This window comes from Diabrotica virgifera, chromosome 3 (assembly GCF_917563875.1).
Source record: "Diabrotica virgifera virgifera chromosome 3, PGI_DIABVI_V3a".
In the NCBI taxonomy this organism is placed as follows: Eukaryota; Metazoa; Arthropoda; class Insecta; order Coleoptera; family Chrysomelidae; genus Diabrotica; species Diabrotica virgifera.
In genome coordinates, this window is record NC_065445.1 from 23,058,672 (window position 1) to 23,083,815 (window position 25,144).

At 31.6% G+C, this 25,144-nt stretch overlaps 1 protein-coding gene across 3 annotated transcripts in view; it reads right to left on the bottom strand.

The window, feature by feature from the left end:
• The window catches only part of LOC114329818 (bestrophin-2), a 219,901-nt gene that overhangs the window by 115,897 nt on the left and 78,860 nt on the right, over window positions 1-25,144 (bottom strand). The window lies entirely within an intron of this gene.

Consider the following 25,144-nt stretch of genomic DNA (forward strand, 5'->3'; position numbering starts at 1 on the left):
TGTATAGTACCCACACTTTCTTCCAAGTATGATAAGGATACGTCAAATAGTTTGAAGGTACTTGGTAAAAATAATTTTTAAATTTTTAAATAAAACACCCTGTAACTCAGTAAGTAGCCACATTTTATTTAAGTGATTTTAGACCAATCTTAATATTTTTAGGTCTAGAATCTACAACTTAGAGATTCGACATACTTAATGAAACTTAACCCAAAAAGGGCCCGTAGTAATATAATGCCAATAAAAAAAAAGAAGAGGAAAAAAGACAAAAACATTTGTTAATTAGTGAAAAATTCCCAGGAACCCAATTATTGAAAGGGCCTTTCAAAATATTTAATCCCCGCGACGTTATTAAAAAAACAAATTATAAACAAATTTGAATTATTTTAAAATGCCATTTTAGGCGAAGTTTAATTCAAATTTGAATTTATCAATACATTTATCGAAAATATACATACAAGTAAAAATAATAAGATTTAATTCAGTTGAATATTTCTTTGGCAACAACCGCGTTTTTGCAATTGAAAATAGAGTAACATTTAATAAACAAATTCAATATCTCAAAAAATATTAAATATTTTTGGATCAATTTTTTTTTATTAATACTGATAACATAGCGCAACTTATCCTGTAAAATAAGATATTTTATAGTGCTTATTTAAAACGCTAAAAATAATTTTTTGCAAATGTGTTTTTAAAGTTTTATATATAATTATTTAAATAAATGGGGGGTCAAATTTAATTTAGTAAGTTTTATGTGAAAGATTTACCCTTCAACTTTACAGAAAACGATCCTATAGACATTCATTAGTAATTGAATGACCTCAGCAGTTTAAAAAGTAATTTTTTTGGAAAAATTACCCCTTTTTAATTATTCAAACAATGATCCTCTTGTATGATTTGGATACTTTCTTGAAAATATATTTTGTACCCACCTAAACTTTGATATAAAATGTGTTTCAACCTGTACGAATTTACATTTTGATTTACATGTAGTGTAATTTTATTTTACTAGACTATAACTAGTTTCTAACATTTAAAATCAATATTTGTTATAAAACTTCAAACTCTGTAATATTCACTGGCTATTAATATCCTTGACAATGCAGGTGCGCTGAACTTCATTGATGGATTAACCACGTAAATAATTGATTCAAAGAATTCTTAGGAATAACCCAAATAAAAAATAATTCCTAGATATATGCATACTCTTAGTTTTTGAGAAATTTTGAAAGACAAACCACAAACAACCTGGTTCAGAAGTACATATTTTCTTGTTGTATGTATGCTTCACATTAATATTTTATATTTTTTTGGCAATAAACCACAATAATTGTTATACAGGGTGTTCCGAAAAGATTGGTCATAAATTATACCACAGATTCTGGGGTCAAAAATAGGTTGATTGAACCTAACTTACCTTAGTTCCTTAGTATTAGTACAAATGTGCACGTAAAAAAGTTACAGCCCTTTGAAGTTACAAAATGAAAATCAATTGTTTCCAATATATCGAAAACTAGAGATTTTTTATTAAAAATGGACATTATGGCAGGAACATCTTAAAAATAAATTATAGTGAAATTTGTGCACCCCATAAAAATTTTATGGGGGTTTTGTTCTCTTAAACCCCCCTAAACTTTTGTGTATGTTCCTATTAAATTATTATTGTAGTACTATTAGTTAAACACAATGTTTGTAAAACTTTTTTGCCTCTTAATACTTTCTCGAAAAGCCAGTTTTTATCGAGATATTTTTAATGTTTGTCAAATCTACTACATATTTGTATATGGTTAAGTACGATTATAGACACCTGGTAATAATATGAAAACTTATTTATAATTTACATTAATTTATAATTTACAAAGGTGCCTTATCGAAAAAATACTACGAGGCAAAAAGTTTTAAAAACAATGTGTCTAACTAATGGTACCACAATAATAGTTGAATTGAAACCCCCATAAAATTTTTATCTAAACATATTAAAAAAGAAGCCGCATCTCGATAAAACCTGGCTTACCGAAAAAATATGATGAGGAGGCAAAAAAGTTTTATAAATGTTGTGTTTAACTAATGGCACCACAATAATAATTTAATTGGAACGTACACAAAAGTTTGGGGGGGGGTTTAAGGGAACAAAACCCAAATAATTTTTATGGGGTGTACAAATTTCACTGATGTTTTTTTTTTAATAATCCTGCCATAAGAATGCCACATGTCCATTTTCAATGAAATATCTCTAAGAGTTTCCGATATATGAAAAAAAATCGATTTTAAATTTGGAAACTTCAAAGGGTTGTAACTTTTTTTGTGTGCACTATTGTATAATATGTAGGTAAGTGAGGTTCAATCAATATATTTTTGACCCCAGAATCTGTGGTATAATTTATGACCAATCTTTTCGGACACCCTGTATATCAAAATGCATGGAATTAGAATGTCAAAATATAATACAACCTATAAAACATTTTTTTTGTCAATTGGTAGTACCTATATAAATACAATTTTTGACAGTTTAGACTTACGTGGCTTCCATCTTGGAGGCGTCAGTCATGACTACAGTTCTTGAAAGTTGTTTCTTACTTTCGATTTTAAAGAAGCATAGAAAAGCAACCAATCAGACCAAATAAACAAGATAAACAATGCTATGCGCACCTGAATGATGTTAGTGAACAGTGTGGGTCATGCTGGTACAGCAGATTGAAGTTCTTCTTTTTATCAGCTTTTTCCTTTTCAGGGGTGGCTGTTTCATACTCTTCTTCGCCTGACATTCCTGTCCATTCTTCATTTAAACCTCTCTCAAGTTCTCTTCCACACATCCTTCCATTTTCTTCTCGCTTTTCCTCCCTTCTCCTCAACTTCTAACAGCTATGTAAGACCTGAAGATATCTTCATGTAACAGCAGTTTGTATGAAAGATACTAGAGAAATCGATATACCTAGATATTTTGGACATGTAACTAGAAGAAAAGAAGACATGAAACGAATGTTAGTTGAAGGCAATGTAGCGGGCAAAGGATCCAGGGGAAGATTTTCCAACACGTTGGTCGGGCCAAATAAAGGATATGACTGGTTACTCATACTCATTCTCCGAAGCAAAACAATACGCACAGGAGAAAGATAATTGGATCATCATTAATTAGCTAATCGCGTCCACTGCTGGACATAGGCTTCCCGTTCTTTCCAATGTTCTCTACACTGGGCCGCTTGTAGTCAGTTTTCCGCTACTACAATAAAAAACCTCCGTTAAGGTACTAGTACACTTTAGAAGACCAAAAATAATCATTCTTTTCAAGAATTTTTTTCTCAGAACCTTTATTAAAAATGGACATAAAAGTTTTTACATATTAATATCTAACTCTTAGAGAGTACAAAAAATATATATTTTTTTATTTGTGTGCGTACATTAATATTGTAGAGGGCGCAAAAGTCGATACCTCGAAAAATTATGGCGGACAGTTAATCTCAGGATTGGGAGATCTTAAACAAAAAATTCGTACTGAATTGGAAAATGGAAGGTTTCTTACGTGACAATTTACCACAATTTGCCCAAAAAATAAAAAATAAATATTTTTTAACCATGAAAAACTGAAGAAAAAAGGGCGATTTTTTCCCAAAATTTTTTCAAGTTTCCGTAAAATCTATTTTATTGCGGAATTTTTCACTAACGGTGGTAAATTGTCACGTAAGAAACCTTTCTTTTTCAAATACCGTACGATATTTTTGTTTCAGAGATCCCAATCCTGAGATTAACTGTCCGCCATCGGAACTACTTTTTTTTGAGGCCTCGACTTTGGCGCCCTTTACAGTATTAGTACACCTGCATAAATGAAAAGAGATATATTTTTTATATTCTTTAAGAGTTAGATATTAATATGTAAAAAGTTTTATGTTCATTTTTAATACAGGTTCTGAGAAAAAATATCTTGAAAAAATGCTTATTTTTGGTCTTCTAAAGTGTACTAGTACCTTAACTGAAATAATTGGGGGAGGCCGTTTCGGATAACAAGAATTTCAGATAAAAATAACATTGTTTTTTGTACTTTTCTTGTATCAAATTACATAGTATTCTTGGTCAAATTTGGTATTATAAATACTATAAGATGTTTTCGTAATGTGTTGTATATTTAATTGCGTTCTTTAGTTGTATGAAAGCACTGTTGACAATGTTGACAAAATTACATCGAATTGTTTCCGTTTTGCGATAAAAATTTACTTTTTATTGACGAAATCAGCTGTTTCGGTTAAACGATGTTTCGGCTAAAAAGGTTTCGGTTAACGGAGGTTTTACTATATTTCTATGTCGTCGTTTCATCTAATCGGTGGTCGTCCCCTGCTTCTTTTATAGTTTCTGGACCTCCATCCTTGATTTGTCTTGTCCACCGTCTATCTAGTGTTCCAGCTAAGTGCCCTGCCCAGTTCCACTTAAGCGTCGTGATACTTTCGATGATAATTGGATAGAAATAGTCAAATAAATTACAGGACGCCACTACATCCTTACGAAGGAGAAAAGATAGAGCAAGAGGATACCTTAATCAATTGTTGTTCATATCCTTGTACTATATCAGAAGAAATAATTATTTATTAATTATTATTTGATTGTATCATAAATATTTAACAACTGAAGGAGGTGAACGAAACATATTCTATTTAACTGAAATAATGACAAAACTATTCCCACACACCAATGTGATATATGAGTTGCAATGAAACAAGTATGTATCTGATCATAAAGTTACCTGGTCAGAACAATTAAACATTAATTCCTGTTATCATTATAAAATTCGAACCTTGGACAACCTTGGGACCAAATATTATAAAAACTTTATGGTAAAATTACTAGCTGTGTAGATAGATACAATTCACTCAAAAGGAACGACATTAGTTTTGTACTTGATGAATCTTTAGTATAATTTAAATTAAATATCCGGAATTTAATTAGGCAACAAAACGGATTTAGGGGAAGAATTTGTGATAAAACCGTACCACAATTAGTACAGGCAAATAAGCAAAAAAAGACTTTGCAAAAAAAGATGATGTTATACCGGTTTTACATAAAGATAACTTCTTTCTGCTGAAGGTAACTGAAATGACCTTTGAGGTAACCTTTACAACCTAACATTCTCCGTCTATTCCAACATATCCCGTTAGCATAACTTAAGCAAGATATCATGATATTGAATACTCAGGAAGTAGCTCCTTGTAGCCGAATGTAAGTACGACACGTTACCATTGCATGATTACAGACAGCATACATTTGCATGTGTTTGTTAGCTTGGGGACGTTTGTTGCCGCCCCCGAGTGTACATGTATATGTAGTTGTCTGCTGTCTTAACTACTTTTTATGTATGTTGTTCAATCGTCCTATTAGAGAGGTAAAACTCACTAAGTGCACTTTTTTGAGATTTTGACATTTTCATCAATTTGAACTCAATACGGTACTGTCCAGCTCTGGAGAAGTCACCTGGAGCTCTAGCCCTTCTAATTGCTGAGATAATATATGGTACAATTCACTAAGTGCATTATTGTGAATGCTGTTTCAGGGCAAAACTCATTAAAACGTATTATTGCACTTAGTGAATTTTTTCTTACAATCTGGGTGCAATATTGTGAATTTCGGTTTCAAGGTAAAACTCATTATTAAAACTTATTATTGCACTTGGTGAATTTTTCCTTATAATCTGGAATGCCGAATCTGTACTTAGTGATCTTTCAAACAATACATTAGATAACATAATCTATTTTCTGATTATTAAGCAGGTCACTTGTGTGTTCCATTGTATTGTTGAAACTGTACATTATATTTGTGTGCATTATCTGTTCGGCGATTGATTAAAGAAAAATGTGATTAAAGTTCTTTGCAACAGTGATAGCGTACATAAAGGGTAACATAATCTATTTTGTAATTAAGCAGGCGACTTTTGTTGCTGTCATAAATGCTGAAAGAATTGCATTTATTTTCAAAGAACGAAATTTTGTTCATTTTTTAAATAATAGACTGTTATTTTTGATAGTTCATTTGTTGCAAATCAGCAAAATTTTATGGAGACCAATTCATTAACTTCTTAATATCCAATAATTGTGTTCAAGGAAAAACTCATCAAGTACAAAGTGTAGTTAGTGAGTTTTACCTCTAATAGGATATCAATATCTAATAATAATTGTGTTCGTGGAAAAACTCATCAAGTATAAAAATTGATCTAATATTGATTGTATCATAGTTCCTGTGACGAAATATGGCTTAAAATATCTGTTTTTATTTATTCTTTAAAGATGCATTAAAATAATCCAAAATTTAAGTCAGGTGAATTTAAAAAACAATTTGTACCTTTAAATCGATTTTTCTCCACTTTCTGAAAAGTGTAGTTAGTGAGTTTTACCTCTAATCGGACGCAATATTGGGTTGATCTTATGGATCTTTAGCATCTGTTTTAGTAGTTTCTTAGTTTTTATTTGTAGTATTTAGTGACTTGTAACCGTTGACCTGAAAATGATCTGCATAAATGATTGAGAGTACGTCTGTTTTTTTACTTCATTCAAAATGAACTCTCACATGCACCCCATTCAACATCTGAAATGAAAATGTTGGACGATGGATGATGGGTAAAACTTATTCTTCTTCTAGTGTTGACTCCACTAATGAAGGTTGGTTATAACCATTGTAAATTCGTCTCTATCTTCTGCTTTTCCGAAGAAGCGTCTGTGTGTTTAACCCGGTTTAGTCGCGAATGTTGTTCAGCCAGGATATTTTTCCCAGGACCCCTTTCCTTTCGATTTTACCCTTCATAATCAGCTGTAATAACTCGTACTTATCATTTCTAAGTCTCACTCTTCAATCCTGACCCCCCGGAGGGAGTGTAGTGGTCGACGTGATGTCGTGTATTGTCCGTCTCCAAAGATCTCTGTCTCTGGTCATTTCTTTTAACTTATGCATAGGTCTTTTGCATATTCCCGTAATTTGATCGATCCATCTTGTTGGGGATCTTCCTCGTGATCTTCGACCTTCCACCTTTCCTTGTATAATGACAATAATGAGTCTTTCCATGTTTTCTGTGTTTGCTCTCATAACATGTCCAAAGTATTTTAATTGTTGGAGATGGACTTTACTGGAGAACCGTTGGCTAACTTTTAGCTCTCTTAAAATTGAATTATTTGTGCTATGGTCGGTCCAAGGAATTCGTAGCATTCGTCTCCAACAGAACATTTCAGTGACATCTTTCTTCTTTCCGAATTTCTCAGGGTCCAAGATTCACATCCGTAGGTCAGTATTGGGAATATTAAGCAGTTGATCAACCTCATCTTTAACGCTCTTGAAATTTGACAGTCCTTCCTTGCTAGATCACATCTACGTTTTATTTCTTCCTGTAGTTACCCTGTGTTTGTGATTAATGATCCCAGATATAAGTATCAGCTCACAACCTCAAACCGATTAATTGTGGTTATGTGTGGATGATTGATATGTAGTCTATCCACTATCATGACTTTTGTCTTTAATATGTTTAATTGCAAACCAAATATTTGACTTTCGTTTTGAACAAGTCGTATAAGATCAATCAGCTCTGCTTGACTATTTACAAGAAGTGCTGTGTCATCTGCGAAACGTAGGTTGTTTATTTTATGACCATTTACTGAAATGCCTTTTCCCCATCCTTCAAGTGCTCTTCTCATAATATGCTCTCCATATATATTGAATAATTGTGGAGATAGTATACATCCCTGTCTGACACCCCGTTCTGAATGAAATTCGTTTGAAAGTGTGTCAAGCACTTTAACTGATCCAGTAGTGTGTTCGTATAGTTCAGTTATAAGCGAAATAAGGTGTTGGGGTACGTCTACTTCTTTTAGTATTCGCCATAAGTGTCTCCGCTTGACCCTGTCGAACGCCTTATGATAATCTATAAAGCATATGTACAGTGGAATATTGAATTCCCTAGATTTTTCGATTATCTGTCTTATATTCAACAGGCGTTCTCGAGTACCTCTACCTTTGGTAAATCCAGTTTGCTCTTGTGGAATTTCTCTTTGAAGGAATGTTTTTAGTTTCTCATTGATTATATGCAGCATTATGTTACTGGCATGTGATTAAGAGAAATACTTCTATAATTGTCGCATTTATGGAAGCTGCCTTTTTTATGAATTGTCGTTATTGTAGATTTTGTTCAGTCTTCAAGCCATTGTTTAGAATGCCATATTTGGTTACAGAATAGATGAAGTAATTTTACGCCAGTTTCTTCTGTGGCTTTAAGCATTTCTGCTGTTATCATATCTGGACCTGGCGTTTTATTATATTTGAGCTTAATGATCGCGAGTCTTACTTCATTTTCAAGTATATCAGGTTCTTCTTCTACCTCGTCAGAGATTTGGTTAACAGGTTCTTGGCGTTGATCATCTTTATATAGGTGCCTACAATACGATCTCCATGTCTCTGCTATATCTTCTCTGTTTGTTCTCAGAGTTCCAGTGTTAATGGCCCAAGTTCTGGCTTTGAAGTTTCTTGTTAAGTAGCGTATTTTTCTAAATAGATCTCTCGGCTGATTATTCTGATCATGTCTCTCAATTTGTTTGCATATACTTTGATAGTACAGTTTTTTATCTGCCTTGCATCTTCGTTTTATTTCTTTATTGAGGTTTCTTAAACTAGCTTTTTCCCTTTCACTATGCACATCACTTTGACAAAGATTCTTCTATTCTCAATGATTTGAAAGTTTTCATCCAGTGTTTCCGTTTCACAGGATTATTTTATCTTTGGATGAGCACAAATATGCTGTTTTTCTCTTTTTAATGGTGGTCTAAAGTTGTCTGTCTCTTCCCATTCTGCGCAACACCATTTCATTCGTAATATGATCGGTACACGATATTTTCAAAATTCTCCTAAAAAGCCACATCTCAAAAGCTTCTAGCTTCCTCATTAAGCCAACAGTAACAGTCCAAGCTTCGACACCATAAAGAACAATAGTGGGGGTAAAAACAGTTATTAAATTTATAAATAAAACACCCTGTAACTAGGTAACGAGCCACATTTTATTTAAGTGATTTGGGTTAAATCTTAATATTTCAAGGTCTGGAATCTACAACTCAGAGAGTGGACATTCTTAATGAATCACCCTGTATACTACGCAGTTCATTAAATTTTCTCGTTAATGGAATTTATAATGCAACTTAGGTAATAAATATTTAAATTCAATAAAAATTAAAGAAGTAATGCAGATAAATCAAATAAGAACGTATAGATATTACTGCATGGTCGACATAACTAATCGAAATAAAACAGTTATGGTGTGACGACGTTGGTAAATAGTACCTACATACATGATTTCAGGGCAGTCACCTGACTATATTAACCATTCTAATTAGTCTAATGGGTCGGAAATTGAATAATATCTTTGCTTTAATATTTTAAATTATTATTTCACATTATTTTTAACATTATTAACACCATAAACAAGATAGATAACATTGGTTGTCGTATAATATTATGTGTTAAATTATTCTGGAGGGAATTAAATTGCAGGGACGACAAGAAGGGATATAATATGAAACAACATCATCAGAGAACAATGTGGCGTGCAAGATGTAGTAAGATGGGGTAGGCAAAGACGAAGAGAATGGTTCAGTCATGTAAAAAGAATGGAGGAGCACCGACTACCAAGAATTGTGCTAGAGGGAAAACCAGCTGGCAAGCGGTCACCGGGGACACCACCAAAGAGATGGAGAGGTAGTTGGCAGTCTATATACCTCTCAAGAAATACTTCAACGTCGGAATTAATAGATCGAGAGATCTACAACAAGTATAAGAAAAAGAAGAAGAAGAAGAAGAAGAAGTTAATTATTCTGGTATTTTATCATCTTACTCCTCTAGCGCTACAACCCTCTATGGATTTCGAACTCGTATAATGCTTAGATCATTCTCGACTCTCGCTAACCAACGCGTTGGTTGGAGCTAGTACAACGATCTATCTCTATCTATCTTCGAGCCTTAATATCCATCGAGCCATCTTTGGACATATGCCTCCCCTTCTCTTTTGCTCTGGTTTCTATCCAGCGCTGTGGTCATCCATCTGGATCGGGCATGCTTTTTGAGGTCGTCGCTCCATCTTATCTGAGGCCTTCCTCTTCCTCTCTTATGTTCCCATGGTCGCCAGTAGATTATTTGCTTGTTCCATCTTTCATCTGCGTGTCGTGTCGGATGGTGCGACCTGTAAATTTCCATTTGAGTTTTGCCACCTGTTACTTAACGTCTTTCACTTTGGTTACTCCTCTGATCCAAACGATTTTTTTGCGATTCTTAAGTTTTATATGCAGCATCTTTCTTTCCATCGATCAACGGCGGATCCAGCAACCTTGCAAGGTGGTGGCAATGAAATAAAAAATTTCTCGTGACGGGCGTACCTACGCAGGATTCTTTTTCGGGATGGGCTGTTATTTTCTTATTCTTCATGTACCATGTCCTTTCAGAACGTTGATTACCATCATAGGTATCTTAATTTTATTTATTGCCACCCTAAATCAACTATGAAGTTCTTCTTCGTCCTGGACTGCGTTTGCCTGCTATTTTCACTTGAATAATATTTTGTAGCAACCTATATTTGGGACCTCTCATTAAATGTCAGAAATAATCCAGCTATCTCTTCTTGATGCTTTTTTATAATCGCAGTAGTCTTGCTGAGACATTCTAGTATTGTGGAGTTTCCAATCTTCTCCATCCAATAAACAAACTCTTAAAATTCTTCTATTGCACCACATTTCGAGAGCCTCAAGGCGATTTAGATCGATTTTATACATAGTCCAAGACTCGACACAATACAGTAAGACCGAGAACACGTAGCAGCGAAGTAGCCGGATAATTAATGCCAATTTTAGGTCTCTGTTACATAATACTTTGGACATCCTTCTAAAAGCGGCTCTTATTCAGGGGTTTTATTAAAAAATGATCAAATTACCATAACATAGCACCGGCAATTACTATTTTTATCTGGTCTCTGACACTGAATGGAATAGATGGCAATAAACAAATTTATTGTGGGACTTTTTCATTTATTATGTTCCAGACTTTCTGCCATATTTATGTTTGAGTTATTCAGTTATCAACAGGACACAAAATTCACTATTTATGTTCAATCGTGATCTCTTTCTTAAAAACAGTGTCAGTAGACACCAGGCGAGGTCTCAAGGAGGAGGCAATTGACTCCATTGACCCCCCCTTGGATCCTCACCTGCCTACGATCTTTGTGCTTTTGCCCCTTTATCGATATTCTCCTTTGTAAGTGTCCAAACTTGGGAGCCATATATGAAAACAGGAAGTATACACTGGTTAAAGATTCGCGTTCTAAGATATTCCGGATATTTTTTGTTTTTCAAAATGGAGCTTAGTCAAAAAATCTTACGAACTTTCAAAAAACTTACTCAAAAAGTACAACGATAGTAGATGCTAGTATATGCTACATGCAAGGGAGTTACAAAAAAATAGGAAAGAGGGACGCTTCCAATGTAATTAAATAAATGATAAATAAGTTCGCCAACTCGCACATCAAAGGCATAAAATCGCACAAAATCTTTGAGAGATTAAAGCCCTTTGACTATCCAGAAAGCAAGCCAAATGTTCATTGACAAAGACCTAACATGCGCCCAAAATGATATTATATGGAGCACGAATAAAAACTTCTCTTCGTGTTAGTCTTTTACAAAAAAAAATAAATGATATCCGACATCTGAAGCTTCTTAAAACACCACGTGCGAAATTTTGCAAGGACCAAAGGCTAATAAGCCTAATGAACTTTTTTAAACTTTTATTGAGAATAATACACACAAGAGAAATGTGAAGAGGTCAGTGTCTGGAGTCAGTTTGATTTCAAACATGGACTTGGCACTTGGCATACATGGTATGGCGATTTTTAGTACGCAAACATTAATACAGAATTGTTTTTGAACAAAGAAAGGATATTTGTCTGTATTTCATCGACGATGAGAAAGAATTCGATAACGTAAAACACGAAATAATGATAAAATATCTACAAGAGTTGGGGTTGGATGCCAAGGACATAAGAATTATGGCCAGTTTGTATTTAGTAGTAGGTACTAAACAGTACTTCTTTAAAAGTTCAACGAAACAAGAGATTTCTAAATAAAAAAGGGTGTAACGCAAGGTTGTATACTTTCTCCAATGTTGTTTAACCTATACGTAGAAAAAGCCTTAACAGAAGCAGTGGTAGGCTCTAATAAGGGTATCAAAGTAAACGGCGTATTTATTAACATTAGGTATGCCGATAACACAGCGATAGAGGCAAATAAATTTTAAATGATTTAAACTATAGCAAGTGAAATTTTGGGTTTGAAAATAAAGACCAAGAAGACAAAACAATGATTATAGGTAGATAGAAATAATTAACCAAACACAGAGATATAATCATCTTCATTTGCAAAGATATAAGCATCTGAAAAAGATATGGGTAGCTTGGTTTGTTTGCTAAACGAGAGTTGGGACCCTGAGACTGAAATAAAGAGCAGAGTAGGACAAGCCAGACATGCTTTTTTGAAACGTCGTTAATTTCTGACTGGTCGCAAGTTGGATTGCAAGCTGCCATACAAGATGCTAAAGTGTTACGTTTGGCTTGTTCTCTTGTACGGAATGGAAGCATGGATGTTAAAGGCCACACCCAGTAAGAGGGGTCTAGGATGCAAAAATATGGCATGGCTGTGTAATATTCCTCAATGGATAGAAATCCACAGTTATGAAATGCTTCACAATGCTGTTAAAATACAATAAGTTAATCCTTACTATCTTACATTTTATTTGTGGACACCTACGCAGAAATGCATAAAACCTGAAGAAGAAGACTTTATAAAAAAATTGCCAAAAATCGACGAATAATCAATTAAAAACCGAAAGAAAGAAGTCTGCGACCTGCCATGAGAAGATTGAGCAAGTTTATTGCAGGAGAACAAATGACAAATATGTCATTGTTGTGTTGTTGAAGGTCATATTACATAATAGGCTATTGATTATATTCAAAATAAGATAGCTAAAAGGAACTACAACGTTAACGGGGTTTTATTATTTCATATAGTCAATGGACATCTATATATCAAAAAACCGCGGAGTGCTACCATTTAAAGTGGTGCGTTTTTGAGAAATGGGTGAATTAGTCTCTGGGCACAGGTTACATTAGGGTGAGTTCTATGCACTTTTGGTACAAACATATCTACATAAAAATTGTTCCTGGTTAAATTTCGTATCTAAATATCACTATTTAAAGTCAATTATACTTTTTTTTACAAAAATATATTCAAAAGAAAAAGCACAAAATAACCCAAAAGAAAGAAATTTTGTTTTTTGTCCCATAACTTTTGTCCACGAGGATATAGGTATAGACATTGCTTTACAGAAAAAAAAAATCTACATATTTTTTCTTTAAAATGTTGTTTAGTAGAGGTAATTAGAATTTATAGTTTTCGAGATATGATTTTTCAAATTTCGCCACTCACAGCAATTTTGGGCAATTTTCCTTGTTATTTCGCAAATATTGTTCTGTAACTTTTTTCTACGTACCTTTAGGTATATGCAATGGTACACGTAATAGGAATAGAAATCAATTACCTTTAAGATGGTCTACTGTATAATGTTGTACGACTTTTTTTTAAAGAGATTATGGTTTTTAAATATTTTATACTTTTAACGATTTTTTATAATATAATATAAAAATAAAATAATATTATTATATAATATATTATATATTATATAATATTATATTATATATTATATTATAATAACTAATATAAAAAACATATCTATTATTTTTTACGATTATTTTTGAAATTTCTCATAACTTTTTTCTTCTACATTTAGGTATACAGTGAGCACGTAAAGGTTGGAATAAATTCATTTTCTCGTGAATGGACGATTTTGGAAAAAAATCCCAAAACAGGTCAATTTTTATTTTAAATTTACGACTTACTGGCGTATATATCATACTAGTGACGTCACCCATCTGGGCGTGATGGCGTCATCGATGATTTTTTTAAATAAGAAAAGGGGTCATGTGATAGCTCATTTGAAAGGTAATTCAATTCTCTATTCAGTAATATAAACATTAACATAATTGTTTATACAGGGTGTCCAAATTTTTTTTTAATTAAATTTATTTACATAAAAAGAAGAATGTGTGTAATTTATTTAATTCAAAATACATTTTACTGCTAGCAGAAAACAGGAAGAAATGTTTATTTGGCAAATAAATATTGTTTTTTGCTTAAATTCAATATTAAAGCCGCCACCCACCAGCCTCGTGACAGTTTGAACATTTAATTTAAGCGAAAAGCAATGATTATTTTTCTAATAAAAATTTTGTTCAGTTTGCTGAGAGCAGTAAAATGTATTTTAAACTAAATAAATTACATACATTCTTCTTTTTATGTCAATAAATTTAATCCAAACAAATTTTTTTTGACACCCTGTACAAATAATTATGCTAATGTATATATTACTGAATAGAGAATTGAATTACCTTTCAAATGAGCTATCACACGACCCCTATTCTCATTTAAAAAAGTCATCGATGACGTCATCAGCCCAGATGGGTGACGTCACTAGTATGATATATATGCCAAAAAGTCGCAATTTAGAAATAAAAATTGACCTGTTTCGGGATTTTTTCCAAAATCATCCATTCTCGGGAAAATGAATTTATTCCAACCTTTACGTGCTCACTGTATATTATATTATATAAAAAAAGCTTATTTTTTTACTTTAAAATGGTGTATTACAAAAAATTCTAGGATTATTTTTGAATAAGATAATATTTTTCAAAATGTATTAAGTACTTGCAACGATTTTTGATTTTAGGTTTATTTTTTAAATTTCTCATTATACCTTTTTTTTCTTGTACATGAATATACTATATATTGCTCAATAAAGATGGCTTACTTTCTGTTCTTTAAAATGGTGTATCATCTATATTTAAATAATGGAAACCGAGTGATTCGTTGGTATTTTTTACCTGTATTATTTAAAATTATTTCATTTACAAAAATTACAAAAACATTAGTCTTAGAAAACATCACTTTAGTTAAAATTATTTAAACGTTGACATTTAAAAAATTTTTAGAATCAAAGTCCATCTCTTCGTTAGCATTAGATTCAATATCTTCCTCTGACACCTCAGTTATCTTAGAGTTCCCACAATTAGTACCCATGCACATGAGCACATGCATCCTTTGCAGAATATTGAACAACTAATTCCTATCTTCCTACAACCGCAGTTTTTTGTACATTCTTTGGTACATTTACATGCTATTTTTTCAAGCAAAGCTTGTGGTGCAGGAGCTTCAAGTCAAGTCAAGTCCGAGTCAAGTGGATCCAAAGTATTACCTATAAAAAATAAGATTCAATCATAACACACAATCACATAAAAAAATTACAATGAGAAATTTAAAAAATAATCCTAAAATCAAAAATCGTTGCAAGTACTTATTACATTTTGAAAAAGCATATCTTATTCAAAAATAATCCTAGAATTTTTTGTAATACACCATTTTAAAGAAACCAAAATAAGCTTTCTTTTTATTATATAATATATACCTAAACGTAGAAAAAAAAGTTATAATGGAAAATTTAAAAAATAATCGTAAAAAATATAAAAACTCGTTAAAAGTATAAAATCTTGAAAAAGATAACCTCTTTAAAAGAAGTCGTACAACATTATACAGTAGAACATTTTAAAGGTAATTGATTTCTATTCCTCTTACGTGGACCATTGAATATGCCTAAAGTTACGTATAAAAAAGTTACAGAACAATATTTGCAAAATAACAAGGAAAATTGCCCAAAATTGCTGTGAGTGGCGAAATTTGAAAAATCATATTTCGAAAACTATAAATCCTAATGACCTCTACCAATCATCATTTTAAAGAGAAAATATGTAAGTTTCTTTTCTGTGAAGCAATGTCAATACCTATATACCCGTGGACAAAAGTTATGGGACAAGAAACAAAATTTCTTTCTTTTGGGTTTCTTTGTGCTTTTTCTTTTGAATATATTTTTGTAAAAAAAAGTATCTTTGACTTTAAAAAGTTATATTTAGATAGGAAATTTAACCAGGAACAATTTTTATGTAGACGTGTTTGTACCAAAAGTGCATAGAACTCACCCTAATGTAATCTGTGCCCAGGGACTAATTCACCCATTTCTCAAAAACGCACCCCTTTAAATGGTAGCACTCCGCGGTTTTTTCATATATAGAGATTCATTGACCATATGAAATAATAAAACCCCGTTAACGTTGTAGTTCCTTTCTATAGTACATAATCAATAGCCTCCGTATAAACCGAATTATACAAATATCTTATAAACTGTTTTCGAAATAATTAGAGCCTTCCTAGCTTCACTCTGTATTCTGTAGAGATTGTGACGCAGAGATAATCATTATCTAGACACACTTCCTTATTTATTATTGCTTCTGCACTACATTAGAACCTGTTTGTCAGGATTTCATTCGGTTCACCTCGAATACAGATACGCTCACTCTAATTTTAATTTAAATGCAATCAGTTTAATATTCAGAGATTGAGTTAGTATGGATGTACGTTTGAATATAATTTTTGTGTTACTCAATGTGAAGGTCGTGTGACAGGTGGACAGGTGGACCGTTAGAATTCTTTTCGAGCTTATCGACACATTTTCATCTTAGACACACATTTTGTCTGTGTTTAAAATGTATAAGATAATTAGATTTAACAAGTCTTAATATTGTTTGAACTGAAAATCTGACCAAGTGAATGGTCCACCTGCTACAAAGGATTAAAGTAAGCTTAACGATGGATCATAAAATAAACAGAGATAATGAGAATCATGATAATTGATACAGCTAACAACAATAAAATTCATCTAACGATGATAAACAATTTCGCTGTTGTATGTAGATAAATTTGTGCATCTGAGGCGGGGCTCTTTAATAACTAAAAAGGAGGGCTGTACTGAAAAAATAAAAAGCACCGGTCAGCAATTATTGCAAAAAACTCTATGACAAAATTAACAAAAATTTGGTAAAGCTAAAATAACTATCGATTCCGATACAAAAAGACTGGTAAGAATATAATTTTTTTAGTTTTCCAGAATGCTGGAGCCTTATGGAGAAACATACAAAAATTTTCAATGTATTTGAGATGTACTGTTGGAGATGATCACAAATACAGGGTCATTACAGGAAGAGGTTAAACGTAGATGTGATCTAGCAAAACTTGCCACAGCAAAAATGACTAAAATATGGAAGGCCTGTCAAATTTCAAGAGCGTTAAAGATGAGGTTGGTCATTTGCTTAATATTCCTAAAACTGACCTACGGATGTGAATCTTGAACCCTTGTAAACGTTTACATTTTTCTGCATGTAGAATAAAATGCGAGTTGGAAATGATATGAACTCACATCAAATTGGGTTCCCAAAACCATAATAAATTTCCTTCGCGTTGAGAAAGGCATTTGAAAAAACTGTGATTTTTTAAAACTTATAGCTGATTAGTCTCAAGTGTCAAGGATTTTGTGGGAATATCTCTTCATTTTCTCACAGATCTTAATTTAGCGTCGTTCCCACACAACGTGTATAAATTGGGGCATACATCTCAAACAAGCCCTGTTTTAGTTTGTTAGCCGTGCAATATGCATTCCGACCATAGAGTTATATATTAGCATAGAGAGTGTCATTCAGAGCGAAGTGACGACACCATCTTTTTTATTTGGATTAGTGCTGTTTCACTCTTACGCATAGTAAAGCTGCTACAGTTGTCCTCCTCTTCCGTGCCTATATTCGCACTGAATGTCATCATAGATTTTCGATACAATGTGTTAGAAAGAGATGCAGCACACCAGTCCATGAGATCTTGTCGTCAGGAAGCGCGGAAGGTAGGCTCCCTCTATGTTAATATATACCTCTATGATTCCGACGTCGATTTATTGTGATCAGTATTTAATGAACTCATAAGTGAATTATGGTAAGTCGAAATAACCTTTCATTCTATTGTTCCGACGTTAATAAAGAAATACTTTTTTTCTACAACCACTATTCAAAGTGCACTTTTCTGCACGGTTTTATGTTAGCAAACTTGATATTTTCTCACAGTATAAGATATTTGACATTAGTGTGCAGAAAAGTGACGTTTCTGTGCCGCAAAGTGACGTTTCTGTGCCGCAAAGTTCTTTTCTGCACAGTTGACTACCTCATTCTGAGTAACGTTATATTCTGTTTACATCCGTGGACTACCGCATTCTGAGTAACGTTATATTCTGTTTACATCCGTGGTTAAACTTTAGACAAATATATAACCTATAAGACAATTATTATATTTAACTATAGCATAGAAACTAAATTATGGATGTTACAACTGTTTTATTTTACAATTTTATTCTTATTAAACATTTTATAATTATCAAATAACCAATAAGGATTTAGCAACCTGTGCAAGAGACGTCGAATGAAGTAGGTTTTGTGTAAATCCGTGACTCCATAAATATAATGTCAATAATGGGTAATAATTGTTTAAATTTAAACAAATTAAGGCAGTGCATTAATTTTTTAAACTGATTTCTGTGCAATTTATTTAGGTATAAGGAATTTAAATTGATTAGTAGGTATTAATTAAATACAGTTTAAAATTTATCACATAGGTACCTATTATAATTAATCGTCGTTTGGAAATTGTGATTTTTATTTTTAGGAAAAACTGTGCTTGTAGAAAAAGTATAGTGTGAAACACGTGCAGAAAGGTAATTTCTCACTCGTTTGAATTGCGGCACTCGCTTGCGCTCGTACCGCAACTTTTCAAACTCGTGAGAAATTAGTACCTTTCTGCACTTGTTGCACAATATACTATTCTTTCTATTCAAGCTTTACGGCACGGTCAATTCTATCATACCACTAACTAGTCTTCTTTGAGAGCCATTTCTACCGCCCGGGCTTATCTTTTGGGGCCAACTCAACAGTACTGCTCATATTTGAAGGGCTTGTCCGCTATGTACCATGTTTTTCCCTTTTCGCAGGCCAGATGGACTTTGCCAGATGTCTCACTTTATAGTAAGTTACTAATTATTATCTGCTTACTGTGAAGAAGAATATACCATTTTTGTGAACATATACCCATAAATTGGGTGATTTAAACTATAGATATTTTAATTATGTTATTTTTTTGTGTAATTACTATAATATTTAGTATTATAGAAACAAAAAAAACTTTTTTTATTGTCCAATAGATGACGGAATATGAGTGTCAATTATCAATTTTTAATTTTTTTGAGTAATTATTCAGTTTTTCAGTATAGTAAGTAGTCATTAGAAATTATAGTCATCTATTCTACTTTCTTATCTATTGTTTATTATCGGTCTGTGTTGTGTTGACCAAATAATATTAAGTCAATGTATTTGAAGTTTTCTTTTTTTGGTAAACAATTATATAGTTATTTCTTCTGTGTAGATTATGTAAATATTGAGTATTACCTTATTGATAATACCTTATTGAGTATTTTAATAAATGTTACGTTCAAACGTACGATGTCGCATTTTATTTAATTTTTTACTTTTTTAATAATTTAATTTTTTTAATATTTACAGCTCAAGACTAAAACATTGATGTTTTGTCGTAGCAGTGTTGCTAATTTTTCTATTGTTGTGTTATGTTTCGTTAATTTTTCCTTTGAGAGTTTAGCGGTCAAAACTCCTGGCGAATGACTTTTAGTTTGATGTATTCAGTATTTCCGTTTTCTTTGAGTCCAAGTGTCAAATCATCAGTTAATGTTATCTAACCATCTTTTGTCTATTACCTTTTCAGTAGCCCTATTAGCATATATTTCTTTATTCATTTAACACCTTTCATTGTAACAGAAGCCCAACCCAATGAACCACACCCACATCTCTTCCGACTTAGCAACGTGGCCTTTGTTTCGTCAATGTAGGCGATTGGACCTTTCCATTTCGGTCATTCCTTATTCCATCTAAGGATAATATCGTCCTGATCCTTCTGGTTCAGCCTTCATGACCCCTTGTCCATCCGATTGTTATACCCTGAGACAATCGGTAAGAAGAAATATAGACGCCACTGAAATATTCTGTTGGAGACGAATGTTATGAATTCCTTGGACCGACCGTAGTTCGGTAGGTCAATTTTAGAAGAGCTAAAAGTTCGCCAACGATCCTTCAGTAAAGTCCATCTCCAGCAATTAAAATATTTTCGACATGTTATGAGAGCAAACATAGAAAACATGGAAAAACTCATTATACAAGGAAAGGTGGAAGGCCGAAGATCACGAGGAAGATCCCCAACAAGATGGATCGATCAAATTACAGGAATATGCAAAAGACATATGCCTGAGTTAAAGGAAATGACCAAGCTAGCTTCCAATCGTTCACATCAGTAAAGTCCACTGTAGAGATATTGAAAAAGTATGTATTTGTTACAAAGTAATTGTTACTTACGAATTAATACCGAAAGTAACGATTACTATACACAGAGGCAAATCGTTACTTTGATTACTTTGATTACTCTGATTACTTCGTTACTTCGTACTAATCGTATCAGAGCGAGTAACGACTATTGTATCTATTTTGATTACTTCGTATCAGAGCGAGTAACGACTATTGTATCTACAACCAGTACACTTGATTACTTTCTACCAATCGTATCCCAGCGAGTAACGGACGGGCCCGGTATTTTACGAGTGTCATCGAATATCGTTATCGGTATGAAATGTTTTAAGGGTGTGAGGGTGAGGACTGAGAAATACGATTCTCGATATGATTACCGGTACTCAAATAGAAAAGTAACAAAAGCAATCACAGTAGTCAAATCATTTCTATCCCTTAAACAGATCGGTGAAGATCGTTGTTATATCGGAATACCTCTATACAAAATACCTACCTACTGAGAAATACGATTCTCGATATGATTACCGGTACTCAAATACAAAAGTAACAAAGGTAATCATAGTAATCAAATCATTTTTATCCCTTAAGCAGATCGGTGAAGGTCGTTGTTATATGGGAATACCTACACAAAATACCTACCTTCTGAGAAAGTGAGAAATACGATTCTCGATATGATTACCGGTACTCAAATACAAAAGTAACAAACGTAATAATAGTAATCAAAGTAACGAATACTTAAATGATTACTTTATACAAAAATAATGATTTGTAATCAAATAGTAATCAAATCATTTTTATACCTTAAACAGATGGGTGAAGGTCGTTGTTATATCGGAATACCTATACAAAATACCTATCTACTGAGAAATTCGATTCTCGATGATTACCGGTACTCAAATACAAAAGTAATCAAAGTAACGTATACTGTAAATGATTACTTTATACAAAAGTAACGAGTTGTAACGAATACTCGAAAGTAACTATAATCAACATCACTAGTCCACTGATGTGTACGATTGAAATCTCGAAATGGAGTTATGAGAAATTAATAAAATCTTTAAATGTTTTTTTTTTAATTATTACAGTAGGTTATATTAATTTCTGAATTTTTTGTTAAGATTTTCGGTTTAGTTAAAAAACAAAAAAGTAGATAGGTACCTATAATTTTTATTACAATTCATTGTGATTTATTCAAATGTTTAAAATATTTATTAAAAAGTGTTAAATATTGTTTTAAATATGTCAATGTTTGTAGCTGAACCACTAAAATAGGAAGTATTATTGCTTTATATTTATTGCATTTTAAGTATTTACAGAATAAAAATTATTATTGTATTGTCACGTTTAATTTTTAATTTACGTGGTACTTACTGATACAAAAAAGCTATTAATCATACCTAATAATTAGAATATTGACGTAAACTTGCTATATAAAAATTATTAATATTATTTCACTTTGCTGTTTCAGTTAAGTGCATTTTTAGCGATAGCGAATATAATTACTTTATGACATTTGAAAATGTTTAACTTTTTTATATACTTTCTCGTACTTTTAGTTCAGAGAAATAAGGAAAAAAAAATAGCCTGTTGGTGACACAACCCCCTCCAGGCCGAAACCAAATTTTTTGAGTAATATGGACATCTATAATAATAACCTATATATTTCCTGCAGCCGATTTTGATGATATACATAGTTATAAACAAATGAAGATCAAAAAACCGTAAATGTTCGCTTTTTTCGTCTATTACTAAGAAAATAGTCATTTTAAACAAATTTGAGAGTCAGAAACTCATAAACGGTATAAAAAACTTCAATATAGCGTTTGCTTAATATGTCTATCCTTATTGGTTGCTTAGAAAATTGCAAAATAAATCATAAATTTTGAGTTTTTATAAATATTTATAACTTATGTAAAAATTAACTTAGAACCTTCTAATTAAACGGAGTGCTGAGACTTATGGTGCTTAATTCATACCCTAAATTTCGAAGAAATTGGTCAAATAGTTTAAAAGTTATTTAATTTGTTTATCCCAAATTTAATTTTTTTGCAACACTGTAAGTCAGAAAATGATGAAGCTACAGTAATACTTTGGATAGTTTATGGAAGAAGGAAATTTACAGTATTAATTTAATTAAAAAAAAATTACAAAAAATAATTATAAATATTGCAAAATTATTTTGCAAAAACATGTGAATTAAATAAATGGGGGGGCTAACTTTGTCCCTAATTGTCCTAGGACAGTTGTTTTTCTTTCTAAATGTGTATAAAAATTCAGTCTTTCTAAATATGAAAAAATAATTTTTCTACAGGTAACGGTTAAAAAGTTATTCTAATTGTTTATAAGTAAGCAAAAAATCGACATGTTTTTTCAAAATAATTTTACACTGTTTAAAATTATTTTTTGTCATTTATTTTTAATAATGGTAATAGTATAAATGTTCTTCTTTCATAAACTGTCCGAAGTATGATTGTAGCCTCATAATTTTCTGACTTATAGTGTTGCAAAAAAAATGAATTTGGGATAAAAAAATTAAATAACTTTTAAACTATTTGACCAATTGCTTTGAAATTTAAAATATAATTTAAGTACAAGAAGTATCAGCATTCCGTGTAATAAGAACGTTCTAAGTTAATTTTTACATAGGTTATGAATATTTATAAAAAGTCAAAATTTATGATTTATTTTGCAATTTTCTAAGCAACCAATATAAGGATGGACATATTCAGCGAACGCCATATTGAAGTTTTTTTATACGATTTATGAGATTCTTACACTGAAATTTGTTTAAAGTGCTTAACTTCTTGGTAATAGACGAAAAAAGCGAAAATTTAGCGTTTTTTGATCTTCATTTGTTTATAACTATGTATATCATCAAAATCGGCTGCAGGAAACATATAGGTTAATAATATAGATGTCCATACTACTCAAAAAATTTGGTTTCGGCCTGGAGGGGGATGTGTCACGAGAAAAATCTTATTTCTCGACTATTTCAACAAATAAAGATACAGCACATCTGACACAAAAAATCAAATATATCCGGTAGGATATTATGCAGTAGAAAATGGTAGAAAGAACTTTATTTCATCTTTCTCTTTGACTTCATCTACAGGGTGATTGATTAGTAGGGTAAAGCTCAATAGCTCCGCTATAGTAATAGATAGCAATAAAAGTTAATAACAAAAATTTTAGCCACCTTTGAGCTTCACACTACAAAATTAGTTAGAATGTTACAGGGTGTTCGATAACACAGTGGCAGACCTAACTTATGTTTTTTTAAATAGAACACCCTATATTTTATTTTATATTCGAAATCCTGTTAACTTCTCCATCACAAAAATATAAAGGTTTGTAATGTTATACAGGGTATTTACAAAGTTATAACCAATTTTGTATGAAAATCGTAACACGTTTAACTCCCTGTATGAATAAAAATAAGCACAACAGCAATGGATTATTAATGCCATATTTTTTATTTATTGTCAAAATTTTTAAGAATTATTGATATTGCTAATTTTCTTTATATCAAATACAGGGTGAGTCAAGACGCAATTACATTATTTTCTCAGTAATGTTAAATGGAACAACCTGTATTTTATATCATTATTAAAAAGTAACATTAACGTATGTACTTTATTTTTTATATAACATTCCCTATGCCCAAATTTATTAGTTTTCGAGATATTTTCATTTTTCAGAGCAAATTATTTTAGGTGTTTAAATTTATCTAAATTTTAAGTAAGCCATGACTGAATTGACAATTGAAGATTACCGATTATCATTCCGGTAATCAATGTAACACTGTAGCAAATAAAGAAATAAAAATAATTTATTAGTAATACATTTTACAAACAAAAACACAACCACTACATGCAACATTTTTGAAACAATTAAAAACTATATTTTTATGTAAATGCAACAAATAAACAAAGAAAATTGGTAATAAATTTTACAAAAAAAACACACAAACACAAAATACAATATTTTGTGAAGACAATTAAACACTACTTTTGTATGTAAATGTAACAATGTAACAAATAAATAACGAAACATAATTTATCAGTAATACATTTTGCAAAAAAACATGTTTGAAAAAATTAAAAGCTACTTTTAATAAAATATTTTTAATATTTAATTACATAAGGTGTTCAAAATTATCTCCTACACTTTATATACGCCTAAAAATGATCATTGAATAAGCTACTTACTCTACGGAGCATTTGTAAATTAACACATCGAAATACACTTTGTATTCTATTTTTCATCTCATCCCTTGTTGTTGGAGGTATTTTATAAACTTCATTATTAACGTAACCCCAAAAAAATCAGTCCAGTTTATTAAATTCTGGTGATTTGGGTGGCCACGCTACTGGTCCATTGAAAAATGAAAATATCTCGAAAACTAATAAATTTAGACATATGGAATGTTATCTAAAAATTAAAGTACGGTAATGGTACTTTTCAATAGTGATATAAAATACAGGGTGTTTCATTTAAAATTACTGAGAAAATAATGTACTTGCGTTTTGACTCGCCCTGTATTTGATATAAAGAAAATTAGCAATATCGACCATTCTTGAAAATTTTGATAATACCTACGTTAAAAAATTTGGCATTAATCAACCATTGTTGTTTTGCTTATTTTTATTTATACAGGGAGTTGAACTCATTTACTTTAAGTTTTTTTAAAAAACAAAAATAAACCTTTTTTTAAACACTTTAAAAAAGTTAAAATGAATTTTCCCC